General features: G+C 29.5%; 1 protein-coding gene and 1 long non-coding RNA gene across 2 annotated transcripts in view; one reads left to right on the forward strand and one right to left on the reverse strand.

Annotated features, from left to right (window-relative positions):
• LOC107454132 (toll-like receptor Tollo) overlaps positions 1–913 on the reverse strand; it is a 201,647-nt gene extending 200,734 nt beyond the window's left edge. Inside the window, exon 1 of the mRNA XM_087166169.1 lies at positions 351–913. The gene's annotated coding sequence lies outside the window, so the exon portion shown is untranslated. The remainder of the gene's footprint in view (positions 1–350) is intronic.
• LOC147808208 (uncharacterized) overlaps positions 1–16,203 on the forward strand; it is a 306,815-nt gene that overhangs the window by 234,234 nt on the left and 56,378 nt on the right. The gene's annotated exons all lie outside the window — the stretch shown is intronic.

Raw genomic sequence — 16,203 nt, forward strand, 5'->3', positions numbered from 1 at the left:
GTATCAAGCTTTTGCTAATTGAAAAAAAAAACATTTTTAATCAGGATAAAAAAAAAATTATAATAAACGTATTTTTCAAACGATAAATTTATCTAAAAATTATTTTAACTGAAACAGCCTGATAACTTAATTCTCCCGTCCCGTACGGAGTTAAACAACTTAGTAACTGATATCCAAAAAAACATTGTTACTAGTTCCATAAATGAAATAAAACAGACATTTCACTGTCTAATTTATCACACAGTAGGAAAAAGTTCCTCGCAACAATGCAAGAGGAGCGAAAAATCAGTTTTAACAACCCACAGGTGCAGGAGCTGGCCAAACGAAATAAATGATGATAAATAACTTACCTTAAAAAAGTATTCAAGTCCCCCTATCTCAAAATCAGTCTTTGTAGTCCATAAGAATGAATGATGTTCGAAGCACAATAGCAGCAGGGTCACAGAAGCAAAAAAACACAAAATATTATTTTTTAGCCTTTTCCAATAGAATCAATTTTTTTCAACCCTTTTTAGCATCATTAAAAGGAAACCCTTTTTTTTTTTAGCACTTTATCTTCCCATTCACAACAACGCAAATAAGCAAAAAATGTCAAGTTCGACAGAGACGACCTGCAAACAAAAACCCACCTCTGACGAACCCTGTCAAGTTCACAGGGAAAGGTACTTTTCTCTCTAAAACTCTCGCTATTCGCAGTTTTTGCGAGTTTGGCGATATCTCCCCTACTCTCGCCAATCGCCAGAGCCCGAATGGCAAGTCTGAGGGAAAACGTAAGTTGGAAATGTCGGCCACCGGCGAAGAAGTGGAATTCTTTATAGAATGTCAGCTATCGCCATCTAGCGGTAGACGTCAGTTGAAGGGCAGGGACCGATATCGGGATGAACTTGCTCTGAGACAGGAGTTCTACGTTCTGAAGGAAGATTTCTGGTTTTGGTTTGTCTGTGCTCGAAACAGGAGTTTTCGAAACGCCGCGCAGGACGGTTTTATATTGTACATGAGATGAAAATTTTAAGATAGCGAAACCATACAGCTGGCAAAACTGAAATTAGGAGAACAAAGTTTACCAAAATGTCTACCCCAATACTAAATATGTTTAATTGAAAGTTTGTTATTTTTATTAAACAAAATGGGTTTTTCGACAATATTCACGTTAGTGTTTTATAAATTATAGGTAAGTAAATCATAATGAAACTCAATGGTGAAAAAGGACAAGCATAGAGTTTTGCGTATTGTTTAAAGATCCCAACACAATAAAATATATTGCTATTCAAAAGATAAAACGGCCAGGGCATTTGACAAGAATAAATAATATTCGAACTACAAAAAAGATCTTTTTGGTCAAGCCAATCACCACTAGAAAAAGAGGAAGACCAAGACGTAGATGGTACTACTGCTTAGAAAATTACTTAAAAACTATAAAAGTTTTAAATTGGAAGTGCTTGGTCAAGAACTGGACAGCTTGGTATAAAGTTCTGCGAATCTCCAGGGCCCACCTAGGGCTGTCCATTTAAGTGGCTCTAATGAAGTAGAGGATTCTAATCGGGGACAAAGGCAAAATTGTTTGGGCAGGTATATGACCGAAACTCTTCCACAATAGGAAATAGTTAATTTATTTTAGTTAACTGTTAACTTGTTTTATTTTTGTTAATGAATTTTTTGATAAAATTGTTTCACTTTTTTATTAATAAAGTTCATTGGTCCATATTATGCTTAAGCAAACAAATTTTTAAAAATCTTAAAAAAAAACTACAATTTCGAAACAAATTTATGATTAAGAATTTTTTTTAAAAGCATTAGGTAATGATTTCATGCTTAAGAATAATAACTTTCAATTAGGTAAGTGAAACCAGGAGCTTTTAAGAAAACAAGAAATAAAATATTTTAGTTTTCATTTATACGAAACTTGCGTCTGTAAAACATACGGAAAACAGCAAAAATAATAATAATCTTAATTTTGTTCACAAAAAATTGATTAAAAGCTTTGAATTACTGTCAAAAATAGATATTGAAAAACTAAAATTTTTTTGTACAGATATCGCTTCTGTAAAGTATTAATAATAGACTTGTAGCAAATCGCTTTAGTTCTGTTTAAACTAAATAGTATAAAAATAAAAGAAAGTTACAAAGGTATTTTTTTAAAAAAATGCAGTGATTCCAATGAACTTAAATATAATTCACCTATTTATTTTATTTATTTATTTATTTTTGTACTTTTTTAAAGCCAGTCTTGAGGTAAACTAACTTTTTACGCCATTCTTTCTTTGCTGGTATATAAAGAAACAATTGAAATTAGTATTAAAATTTACTATATCTTCCTTTTTCGCTCTCAATTTTCCACGCACAAACATACACTTGATGCGGCCAATTTTAAAAGGGGATATGTTACAAATCTACACTTTCGAGAAAAACCAAAAAAACTGCGTAAATTGGAGAAAGATTGTTTTAATTGCTTCCAAATTGTAGGATTCTCTTCTTAGGTAGTCTGGAAAATTTCTCGGTGTTTGATAATCGGTGATTGATATTCCAAGACCAACAAAAAACTTATTTTCGTAAAAATGTTACGTACCGTCTTCAAGCTTTGACAGCCTCAATTGTTTCACAGTTTTAGTCTTGCGTTTTTCCCACTGAAATAAATTTGTTTTTGTTTCTAAACGATATCTTTATGCTACAAAAATATCAAAAATTAAAGATGTAGTAGTGCTTTATATTGTCACATATGTCGGGGGGAAAGGCAATAAAACACTGCAAATAATGCAAGAAAAATTAAACTTTTTGTGAATATAAACTATTTTATCACATTATACTATGTATTTATAAGAACATTTTTATCAATATGTAGTTCGAAACACGATATGAATGGAGGAATGAAAATGATATCTAACATTTATTCTAAGAAAAGGGAAAAGTTAGGTACAATAATTAGATGAATGCAATATTCAATAAACATACAATAAATCGATATAAAACGAAAACTTGTTGGTAAGAATTCGGTATCAACTATTAACATATATTTCATTTTATTAAACACTGAAGTTAAATAAAAAAAATTATTTTTAAGCATTTACAATACATTTCTTTTAATGTCAGTTTTTTAGATAAGGAGACAAAACCAGTCAGATTATATTATAGACGAAAAAGAATTTTTATATTCGACAATGAGAAAAAAGCCGTGATGGCTCAGGGGATAGAGTGTTCGCCTTTCAATGAGGTGAACCGGGTTCGAATCCCGCCGATAGCTGGTCGATACGTATCCGCATCCGGTTAGCATCGACCACAGTGCTGACGTGAAATATCCTCAGTGGTAGAGGGATCGTGGGTTAGAGTCCCCTTGCAATCAGGCTAACCGTGGGAGGTTCTATTTGGTGTTCCTCTCCATGTAACGCAAATGCGGGTAAGTTCCATCAAAAAGTCCTCCACGAAGGCAAATTTCTCTTAATATTTGATCCAGAAGTTTCCTTGTCTTCTGGATTGGGTTCAAAATTACAAGGCTACGGAGTTGAACATTAGTAGTCGTAAACCCAAAAATTGGGTCGGCTGTTCAACGACGTTTATAATAATAATAAGAAAATTTACCTTCAGAAATAAATGAAATCTACTTTCGATGATTAAAATCCAGTAACCTTCATTTGATGGAGTTGTATTTTCAAAACATAAGCATTTCTAAATCATGTAGTAATTGAAACTTGTTGTCTAACATTTCAAAAGAAACTTTTTGCTACAAATTAAAATGATCTCAGGTAATATGTTTCATTTCCCCCCCTTATTTACCTCTGAAAAGGAAATTTTCTTTCTATGATTAAAATCCAATAGCCTTCATTTACTGGAGTAAAATTTTTTAAAACAAATAGATTTTAGATCATGCAGTAACTGAAACGTATGGTTGTCTAACACATATTTCCAATGAAACTTCTTGTAACAAATATAAGTGATTTTAGGTGATGTGTTCATTTCCCCCCTTTATTTCATTATCTTAAAATATTATATTTTATTTCTATGGTTAAAATCTAATATCATTTTTTTCTATATCATGGTTCAAATTTAATAACTTTCATTCTAAAATTTCATGCCGCCGCGGAAGTGAAATGTATCGAAAGTATATCATGCAGTAGCTGGAACACATGGTTGTTTAAAATAGATTTGAACTGAAACTTTTTGTTAAAAATTTGAATGATTTTAGATAGTATGCTTCATTTTAGTAGTTATGCTTTAAAAATGAAATATATTTTCTATGGATAAAATCTAATAGCCTCTATTTGCTGGAGTTCTCGAATCTATCGAAAATACATCATGCAGTAATTGGAACATATGCTTGCTTATATAGACGACAACTGAAACTTTTCGTGAAAAATTTAAAGGGTTTCAGCTATTGTGTTTTATTTTACCCCATCTTTTCATGATTTATTTTCTATTTATTTATACTAAACAAATCAATGGAAACACGACGTAAAACTTTCGTTCGGAATTTTGTTTATAAATATTAATTTCTTGGCTTGACAAAGAATCTTTGACATGAATTCCTTTTACATTAATATGAATTAGACGTCTTTAAGACACATGAATCGTTTCGGGTGTAAATTCCGAAACTGTGCTGTCATGCTTAATAATTTTCAATGTCATTTGAATAGGACGATTCGAATTAGTTAATTTCCGTACAGCTTGTTCTAGTTTGTTGATGAATATGGAAAGGAAATAAATTAATGGAATACCAGTTAGGAAACACAGAATATTATAATCGAGCAAATTCCGCATATAGAATGAAAATTATAGTTTGCTTTATTTGATATATTTGCCTAGGGATTGTCTAAATATTAAAAAAGTATTTTGATTGAAGGTTTTTTTACTCACAACTTTCCTTTGTCCGTAAAAGTTATCAAACCATAGCCCTAGGTGCGTATGTAAGTTTCATTTACCCCAAAGAGCAAAGCTAATTTACAAGTGAGGTGATTTATTTGCGAAATTTTAACAATACATTCTTTGAGAGTTATGCAGTCAATTAGTTCAGGTTCCGTTCAAGTATTATGTAAGCATCTAATGGGGGTAAATGTTCGAATTTTCTTATTTTTACTCAGAAGGGAGGGCGAGGGACATGAGGAATGCTTACGTGAGTCATTAAAATACCTTTTTAAAACAAACAAAAATTGCAAAAAGTAAAATAAAAAATGTAAAAAAGTAATTGCAAGTTGGAAAATTTCAAGTCTGCAATAAAACTTATTGATAGAATATGGAAAAAAATTTCTTTAAAGAGTAATAGAGGTCAAAAGCTTTGAACTCAAAAAAAAAAAAAAAAGTACGAAGAATCTTAGAAGATTCTATTAAAAATTTTGTAAAATTATTTAAAATGCAAATTTTATTTTGTGCAAAGTTTCAAATTTTATTTGAGTTTATTCCTTAAATCAGATTACTACAGTAAAAGTCAGGGAGGGGGGAGGAGCAACTTTTTTACGTGAGCCGAGAATAGCGCAGAAAAGGAATAGTCCGAAATTACCAAAAATATACTTACGCAATTTTTGAAAGTCCCCAAGACTAGAACTCGTTTAAGCATAAATTGATTTATATTTATTTACGATTGCACATTATAACTTATAAATTGATTAAAGACACAAATTCCAACGATTTTCATAAATTAGCTTCAACAGATTATAATTAGAAGAAATGAATTTAAACTTTTAAACATAAAGTAATGATAGCAATAATGTTGTTTTAAAATTCACTGTAATAAATTAAATTTTTATTTTTTATGTTTTCTTGTTATGTTTTGTTACAATGCTAAAAATTGGAAATACAGGAAAGTAGTAATATTTTTCTTAAACTACTCTAAAATTCAAAAAGTATTTGAAAATGTATTTTTATGTTTTTAGGTTTTGCTTGGATTTTTCCTCAATTCATTCATTAAAAAATTAACTTAAAAAAGCCTCGAAATCCATAAAATATGCTAAACATAAGCATAATGATATCTTGATCTTTCAAATATGTATAAATATGGCACCTACGAAAAAAAAAACATATATTTTAACCGAAAAATAATTTACAGAAATAAAAACGTATTTCCGTTTCGAAAAAAAATTATAAACAAATCAATTTCCTGCATGATTTACCTTTACCAAACATCTTCAAATCGCTTGTAGCAATTCGAATGTAGAAATGTATATTTCTCTAGAAAAAAATAAATCCACTGCAACTTATTACAAAACATCTGCCAGGCCTCAAAACTTATCTTTTATCATTATTTCTCGAACGCCCTGCCCACAAGCAAGGTGGTTACCCACGGGAGGGAGGGGGGCTGAGCTATAGGGGGTAGTTCATTCCCCCCACAAAAGAACCACGGTGAGCGTGATCACTTTATATTTTCCAAGGAGGGTTAATTGCCGAAGTTTAACATATTTTCTTACTAAATATCTCACTATTTGTGCAGCAGGTGAAGTATTGCCAATAATTTATACTTGTTTCTTATCAGAAAACAGCCGCGGTATTTATTGGAGGCTCTGAATAAATCAATATGATTATTTCTACGGCTAACGACAACTATTGCCAACTGAAATTATGAAAATACTGTAGTGTTTGGTGTTTTTTTGTCGGTTTCCGATGCATAAGGGGGCATAAATTATTTTTTCATTCGAATTAACTTTTCGTGCAAGTTGATTAATAGCTTTTTAACTGTACAAAAGTCTCATGAAGCGTAAAAATTATATGACAAAATTAATTTATTGCATGCAAACCTAAGAGCTTTATATAAGAGTTTAAATCTAACTGGAAAACAATTGGTTTTTGAAACGCTTTTTATTTTCATTTTATTAGGAACAAATTAAAGAAAATTGGAAGTGGTTATTTACTTATTTATTTTTCTTTCTCAATTTACTCTCTCAATTTTTTTTTATTTTCAAAATTATTTTTTTAAGAAATAACTTTAAGAAAGATAAGGAGAATTAAATAAAGATATTTAAAATATAGAAGGAGTTAATTTCTTTGATTATAGCTCAATGTGTCACAGAATTCGAATAAAGCAGAAAAAAAGGTACGCATTCAGAACTAAAATTGTAACTTAGTTCATTTTGAAAAAAAAATAATTATTAAGTTTATACTGGGTTTCAAATAAAATTTACTAAGTTATCGATTGTATACTTAATTTAATTTAAACGTATTATGAGTATTTTAATAATTTAACGATTCCATAAAAGTAAAGAAAGGAATACTTAAATAGTTTTATGAATAGCCTTTTTGCTTTTCATTTTAAATGAAGTTATTATCATAATACTTTAACCACAATACCAAAAATGCGACAAATTCAAAATAAATAAATAAATAAATAAATTTGACAATAAATGCACACGTTTACCAACCTCTCTACATGATATAGATATTTCCGGCTTAACAGGTTGTAGTTTTGTAAATTTCATCGTCTAAGGGTGTTAAAAATCTAATAAAAATGTAGAAAATCAACAAATTAATAAAATTTAAAAAAAAAAAAAAGATTTTAGGAAGAGGCTTAGAAAATTGAATAAACATATAAATCAGAATTTTTTTTTTTTTTTTTTTTAAAGTATCGTTCAACAATTTTTAGAATATGCATTACGCAAGGACTGAAAATATCATTTTGAGAATAATAATTAAAATTGGAATTTAAACCAAATTTACGAATCAATCGATCGATATCTCAGCTAATATATTTTTATTACGAGTATTTTAAAAACATTTACGAATCCGAAAAAGTAAAGGTATACTTTGAATATTTTATTTTATAAAGAACCTCTTTAAGTTCCATGTAGTAGTTAATGTAATAATGCAGTTTCCGATCACCAAGTCACAATGAGCCAAACTTAAAAATAAATAAAAAAGTTAAAAAAAACTAAATAAAATAGAATAAAGGATAAAGGAAACACAGTTACTAAAAATGCACGAGTTCTTCTCCCTCACATCGTGATGTAGACATTTTTACATCATCAGGTTATAATTTTGTAACTTCCATTATCCAAAAATGCTGAAAAGTTTATAAAAATGTAAAAATAAATCACTAAAAGAAGTAAATATATAAATTTATTTATTATTATTTATTTAAGTAAATATATAAATTAATAACGAAGCTTAGAAAAGTAAATAATTACAATTAGCCGTAAAGAATTACTTTTCCTCAATATTGCTCAACAATGATAGATTACGCATTAGAGGGGGGGGGGAGCCTAAAAATTACGACCATAGTAATCAATTTCGTTCTACCGACAATTGTGAGAACTTTCAAAACATTCCGTAAAAATATGGAAAGAAACAGTTTAAAAAAAGTTTTGAAGATCCTTTTTTGTTCCATTCTAAATGAAGTTATTAACATAATGATGCTTCTCAATGCCACAAAAGCGATGAATTCAAAAAAGAAAAAGAAAAAAACTTATGACGCATAAAATAACATACGTTCTTTTACCTCCCTCAATTGATGATGAAGACATTTTCGCATTAGCAGGTAATAATTTTGTGACTTTCATTATCTGAGGGTGTTGAAAAGCACACGAAAACTGTCATTTCCTCGTTTCAAATGATTTCTTATTCAGATTTTCCGTTAAAAACCACGGCGCACACCGCACATTAACTCTGACGAAATCCACCACATCTCTTTTAATGTCTCAATTAAGAGTTCGTAGAAATCCCATGGATTTTCTTTGTCGAATACCTGTGGTCATTCCCACTTTACAAGGTCGACGATAATGTAACCAAATTAGTGGGGACTGCGTTCGATGTTGGAGCCACCTGGATTTCCAACTTCGTTTGCAACTTCAGAAAGTGCCGGTTTTGGAGTATTGCGGGTGGTATAAAGTGAGGGTGGTAATTTTTTTTTCTTCTTTTTCCCCCTTCCCCTTTCTTTTTTTCGATAAAAATATTCCATGGGACATACCCGTAGTTGTTTAAATTTATTCACTTAATAATTATTATTTTTTTATTTCTTTTTATTGTTATTAATTTGAATAGGCACCATTCAAATATTACGTAAGCATATTTTTGGCGATTTCAGGCTTCCATTTACTCCTCGCAAATCACAAACCTCCTCCTATGCTTACGTTAATTTTCACTTTTGCGGAAGCAATCTAATTTTATGATTAAATTCAAATGGAAGATGTAACTTTGCATAAAACAAACTTCATGTTTTGATTCATTTTATAAAATTTTGAGTAGAATATTCTTTTAAAATCTTTTGAGTTTAAAACTGTTAATCTCTAAAGCTTTTCGAAAAAAAAAAATTCCAATTTTTCTTTCCCCAAATTCAAGTTTTGCTCCTAATTAGAAATTTTTCTACTCGCAATTTTGTTTTAACATTTTTTATTTTTATTTTTGAAAAATATTGAGAATAAGGAGATTTTAATGTTTTACGTAGATATTGCTATCCTTTCCTTTTGTCTGGAGAAATAAACAAATCACAAATTCCTCTTACCTTTAGGTGCTTACGCAATATTTGAACAACACCATAGAATAGAGTCAGGTAATTTCAGAACTGGTTTTTAGGAAAATAACATATTGAGGAATTTAAAAGTAGGCTAAAGTTCTTTTGTTTTTATACAGAAAATTTATTTTTGAAATTAGCGAAACAATCTAATTTCTAAAGTTGTAAATTTTCAGAACTTATTGAAAATTTAATTGTTGGGGATAATTAGGAGAAATTACCACAATTGTAAGTTACGTAAATAAAAGTTTGCTAAAAGTTAGAAGTCTTAGAAATAGGTCACGTGTTCCCTCCAAAAAGAAAAACTAATTTCAATATTTTGAAATTATATAGGGGAAATTAGCCTAATTAACAAGAATGATAAATAACTCGTTTTTGTCAAAAATGAAATCTTAAATTTATACCATGCGCTTTTTATAGGATAAATAGAAAAACTAAAAAATTTTATTTCAATATTTTCTTATACTTCGGGTAGTTACTTCAAATCTAAATCATGATAAATATAAAGTTTGCCATGAAGACAGAAATTTCAAACTTTGACCACGTGTTTCTTATCAAATAAATGGGAAAACTCAAAAAATAAATAAAAAATGGTGAAGATATTTTATAATTAATCAGAGTAATTAGAAAGTAATTTGCCTATTTAACAGTGATGCTAAGTTTCTAACATGATATAAGTCTTAAATTTGTACCATGCGTTCTCCATTTGATAACAGAAAAAAGCTTCCTTTCAATATTTTTTAATTATCGGAATAAATACTCCAAATGAAAGTCATGCTAAATATGCGATCATTATCAAATAAAGTGAAAAACTAAAAATGCCTCGTCTTATTTGAATCGCTTAAATTGGCAGTATAGTGAAATAATACTTTCAAATCAAATTCGAAGTCTCAAACTTGAATCACATGTTCCTCATTAAATCACAATACAAGGATAAATAAAAGTGAAGAAGTTTTAATTCGGTATTTTGCAATTATCGAAGTAATTAGCCCAAATGACAACAATGCTAAATAATCAATACCAAGCATTTGGCGCAGCATAGTCGATTCCGCTTCTTGTGCTAAAAAACCCCGAAGAGGTGAGTTAGTGCACGTGGAGGACAACATAGAGCAGCGAAGCGATAAGTTTGTGTAGGCGGACAAACCACCGCCGATTTACCCCATTGTACTAAAATACTAATGTGAAGGAATCAGAGCAATGCTTCCGAAGGCAACAAGTACCAACGTAAAGACACAAAGCGTTGAATTTATGCATGTGAAGAGCAATGTGTTTGTGGAAGAGCGAACCCGTGAGATCGTGTTGGCGAACCAGCTGGTCACCGCAGGCGGCTAGTACATAAATGATTTTTTAGTATTTTAAAATGTCCATTGCATGAACACCATGCTAACGAGAGATTATATACGTTTATATGTGTGTTAGATTAAACCTAATTAAAACCTAGTAATGAATGAATCTGTTGAAATTAAGTGACTATGACAAATCACTAAACTTATCAAATAAATTTAATTGTATTATATATAAAAATATAACTACCGCTTCCTTATAATCTCATTCCTTTAAAAATTTATTATTACAAACAGCTCCAGAGACACTTTCATACTAATTAAATTATTGAACAATAGCTCGAATCAGCACTTCTACTATTTCAAATAACTTCATTAGTGCAATCGATGCTCTATCCTCGGCGAAAACTCCTAGACCACAAATGGGAAATATTAGATCAAAGCTATCCCGGTTGGCCAAATAAACGCCAAGTTTTATTGTTTTCGCATACAATGCCAAATATAGTTCGCAGCGTTATTACTTCAGTCATAAATGTCACAGTGGGTTGTGTTCAAATATTAGGACGCTGTATCGAGAGTCCATCACAGCAAATAAAGATGCAATCAATCATTTGATTCCCATGTGCCGATCTGAAAATAGGTAGTGCCTTGTACTGCTCAAGGGCGGGGCACTTTACCAGGGTCTGTAATTAAATGTTGTGGACCATTTGCTGCTGTACCCCGACGCCCAAATTCGGGATGACTTCTCTCTTGCTTATGATGACTGATGACCCTTCGATTTATCAAGAAGGATTCTACGTTGGGTCATTCGCAGGTGATGGACGATCCAGGAGAAAAACTGGAGATTTGGGATTTTTTTTTAACGTTTTGTTATTCCCTGGTCAGTTGGAAATATTTCTGATATGGAAGGATTAAGCTAACGTAATGTTTTTCTTTCTTTGAATAAATTGTATGAAAGGGTGAAGTAAAAACAAAAGGGAATGCTGATGGATGAAATAATTTGTCATGGGTATTCGATGTTATTTTGGTACATTGTGTTTGATATCATTAGGTATTAATATATTAATGGAACGATCTCTGCACCAATTTATCATTTATTATCAATGATTTTATTGAAATTCTTGCCTTTTGATGTGTAACCTTTTTCGAGAGTGAAATTTATATTTTTTCCCCTAAAGATCATTCAATATCATTTTCACCATTGAATTTATAAAATGTAAATACTTGATGAGTTTTTTATTTTAGACAGAATTCGAAACGTGTGCTTAAGAAAATGGACACAGCTCAAAATGCTAGTTTAAAAAAATGGACAAACTTCGAAATGCTTGTATAAGGAAATGTAAACAGCTTAAAATGCTGGTTTAAGAAAATGAACACAGCTCAAAAAAGTATTGAAGGAAATTAAAACAGCTCAAAATGTTTGTTTAAAAAAATGGACACAGCTCCAAATGCCTGTTTAAGAAAATTGAAATAGTTTAAAATGCTTGTTTAAGAAAATTAACACTGCTCAAAAAAAGTGTTGAGGAAAATATAAACAGCTCAAAATGCCTGTTTAAGAAAATGGAAACAGGTTAGAATGCTAAAATTGACACAACTCGAAATGAGTGTTTTGAGAAATTGGACAAAACTCGAAATGCTAAATTAATAAGAAAATTGAAATAGTTTAAAGCGCTTGTTTAAGGAAGTAAATACAGCACGAAATGCTTGTTTAAAGAAAATGAACACAGTTCGAAATGATCGTTTAAGAAAATGGACACAACTCGAAATGCTTAATTAAGAAAATGGAAACAGCCTAAAATGCGTGTTTGAGAAAATAGACACAGCTCGAAATGCGTGTTTTTGAAAATTTTACACATTTTCAGCTATGCTCATCTTCTCTTTCGGAGCTGTGTCCTTTTTCTTCAACATGCGTTTCGAGCTGAGCTCTGAATAAAAAGCTAACCGATGACATACTAATGTTATTCAATAAAAGGCAAATTTAATTTCAGAAGTTTAGCCATTTTTCATGAATATTTTTATCTCAATGTTTTTCAGATGTTTTATGATGCATCTTTCACTATGCTTAAAAAAAATCACAAAAAAATATAATTGGAAATTATCAAAAATTTGTGTTAATGAACTTAATATAACAAATGAAGTAATTTGTTTCAACATAAAATAATAATGCCTTACAGAAGAGTAAAATAAGTAAGACATTGTTGTAAATTTTAAAAAAAAAATGATTATTTTTTCCACAAACCTTCCATCTAAAAGTAAAAATACAGTTATAAAATTAAATTGCAGAAGACTCAAAAAAGTTCCATGAAGTGTATTTACCAGTAAGCAAAATAAATAAATAAATAGAATTTTATATGAGTGTACCGAAAAATGTAAATAAATGCAGATAAATAAATTAAATGCGAAACATTTGAAATAAAATGTTACTTTTGTTAATAAAATGTACTATTTTCAAAAGTTCTATTTATAAATGTTAAAAAATATTGAAATATATTTGCGAGTGAAAATAACATATTTTCTATAGGGGGGGGGGGATCGTTCTCGAAAACAACCCACTTCCTTATCTTGTTTGTGTCTTTCCTCGCTCCCTTTTTGTCTTAACGTCTCACGCTTTGTTTTTGATATTGATTTCATTACATTGAATGCTTACTTTTATTTAAATTTGGCACAATAAAAATACGCTCTTTCTTGTCAGGAGATTGAATACGCTTTTTAATGGAAAAAAATGTTTTTAAATTTTTTTTTATAACGTTTCTTAAAGTAATTATGAAAAATTAAAATTTCGAATTTTGTCAATCAGTTTTTATGCATGCTTACGGTAATGGACATAGATCGAAATCTGTATTCACGAAAGGGGACACAGCTCGAAATGCGTGTTTACAAAAATGGACATAATTTGAAATGAGTGTATACGAGAATGGACACAGCTCGAAATGCGTGTTAATGAAGAAGGACACAGCTCGAAATGCGTGTTAATGAAGAAGGACACAGCTCGAAATGCGCGTTTTCAAAAATGGACATAGCTATTTTTAAAAAAAATGGACATGGCATTTGATTTAATTTTTCAAATTTCTTTTACGCGAAATTGTTTTTCTTATTTAAAGGAATAAATTAATAAATCCGTTATGTAATTTCAACCATTTGCATAAATTATGACTTGGAATATATTTTAATAAATTAATCATTCGAAAAAAGACTTTAAAAGTTAACTGTTGTTTTTACAAAGTTTCTACGAGTGCTATAAGGTTATAATAGAGGCATTAAGCTGACGTTGTACGATTTAGAATTTTAAAACTCACTTTATCGTTTAGAGTTCTGCATACGAAAGAAAAATTACATCTGTAATAAGCCTAGTCACCTCCGACCCCGGCACTTTGTCCTGTAAAGATTAACATGCGTTATGTTTAAATATGTAAAGAAAAATAAGCACTTAATTCTTCGTTCAGTTGTTACATTTTGGGTGAAAACTGAAAAGCTACATTTTTTTATTCTTTCATTTTCGTAAACAAGCATTTCAAGCTTTGGGTCACTTTCGTAAACACGCCCAGATTTAAAACTAAATGACGATCTATAAATTTTCTTGTTATTTTATGGACGTTAGACTTTTCCGAAATGTAATTTTTCTGATTTAATTTAGTTTTTAAATATTTGTTTTTAAAAATTTGTTTATTTTTAATTCAATTAATTTTCTGACTAATTCCTATTCATTTGTTATTATCTATTTTTTTTAAGAATACGTAATTGCTACTTTTCTCGAAAATGTTCGTTAAAATGTTTGTTAATCTTTTTTTTAAAAAAAAATTACATGCGTTTTTAATGTAATTTTCTATTTTTTACAAGAATATTTTATCGTTAACTGACAGTTTTAAGTTGAATGCTGCAGAAAAAATATCCTCCAAGTATAAAATAGATTAAAAATATTGTTGTAAACATTTCTGATTCAGAAAGCAATGTTATTATTGCAATGTAATTTTCTAGTAGTTTCTAATATATGAACAATATTACCGTGTTATTCTCAAAATTTCAAATGGTATAATTCGTTTATCATTGAATTTCTTTCGTATTTTATAATAATAAAAAAAAACAATAAATAAATGAAAACTACAATTTATATAAGCAAATTTATTAAATATTTAAGAAACGGATCAAATTTTATTTTCTTAATCTTTTAAAGTGTCTTCTGTTAATAAAATATTAACCATATATACATATTTTTTTTTAGATAACTAACTATATTACAGCTTTCTTGTTTGTTGCCAAATATATTCGTACTTTTATACATTTTTAAATAACAAACCAGATTAAGAAAAAATCAAATAAACAGATAAAGTTAGGTAAGTTTAAATTACTTCAAAAAAATCCAATAATATTACTTGTATTAAATTTAATGATACTGACGATAATAAAACTTTTTTTAAATAATAATGCACGCAATATATTACAGCTTATATATATTTTTGTTTTATTCAAAGTGTTATGCCGACAGAATAAAGTAAAATATTCCTATTTTTAAACTCTTTAAACAATCGTATCACAAAATGAATATTAATTTCAAAAAAATATTCGTCGCAAATTACTTTTTAATAGTTGGGACTGTGATATCGATTTTATTATCAAATACCATTATCAGGTAGAAGAATAAAATTTAAAATCGTAATAAAAAAGAAAATATTCGATCCGGAATTCGGATCTGCTTTCAAATAAGATATCTGGGCTGATTTTGTTCCTCATTAGTCTGGAATCTATCTCATTGTACTTATTCACCAAACGGGAACAAAACCGGATTGTTAATTCTCGCGCCAAGAGTAAAAAATAATGGCAATAAAAAAAAATGGAAACCCCCACTTTTATCCTTTTACATCTTGATCTGAAAGAAAATTTAATTAAGCGTAATTAAGAACTAACAAAAGAAAACCCAATCATCATTAGCCTGCCAACAGAAGAAATGAAAAAAATAAAATAAAATGAACAGAAAATCGCCAATTCACACAATTCTAGCCATTTTTTGGCAAACTTTCTATATTTTTCTCCCAAGGCGACCATACTACTTTTACTTTCTGATCTAATTTGCATTCTCCAGCGTCTGTGAAAAGTTTTAATTATATTTCCTTTACTTATTTAATTTGCTCGTTTAATCTAGAGGTAGGGGGAGTAATTTTCTTCGAAAGGTCCCGCTAGTAATTATAACCGATTGAGTTTTGGTCGCCAAAGAGATGGGAGAAAAATGGATTGGTTCTGCTTCCTATATCGTTAACCAATCGCCTTGAGTTATGCTTTTCTATGTTTTCCGGAATTTTCAGGATTTCCTGTTTTCCGGATATAAGTCATAGGAAGTAACTTAGGTACTTTCATTTATTCTTTTTCTTTCTTTTGTTTTTACAAAAATCACTTCGATTAATTTTGCTTTGATTGAAAGTAATTGCTTTTGGTAATTTGAAATCATCATTTAATAAAAGTTTGTACTGATCATGTGTAACGATAGATACACATTCTTACTGGAGT

The sequence above is a fragment of the Parasteatoda tepidariorum genome, chromosome 6 (assembly GCF_982258835.1).
Source record: "Parasteatoda tepidariorum strain Cologne lab strain chromosome 6, Ptep-v5.0, whole genome shotgun sequence".
Classification (NCBI taxonomy): Eukaryota; Metazoa; Arthropoda; class Arachnida; order Araneae; family Theridiidae; genus Parasteatoda; species Parasteatoda tepidariorum.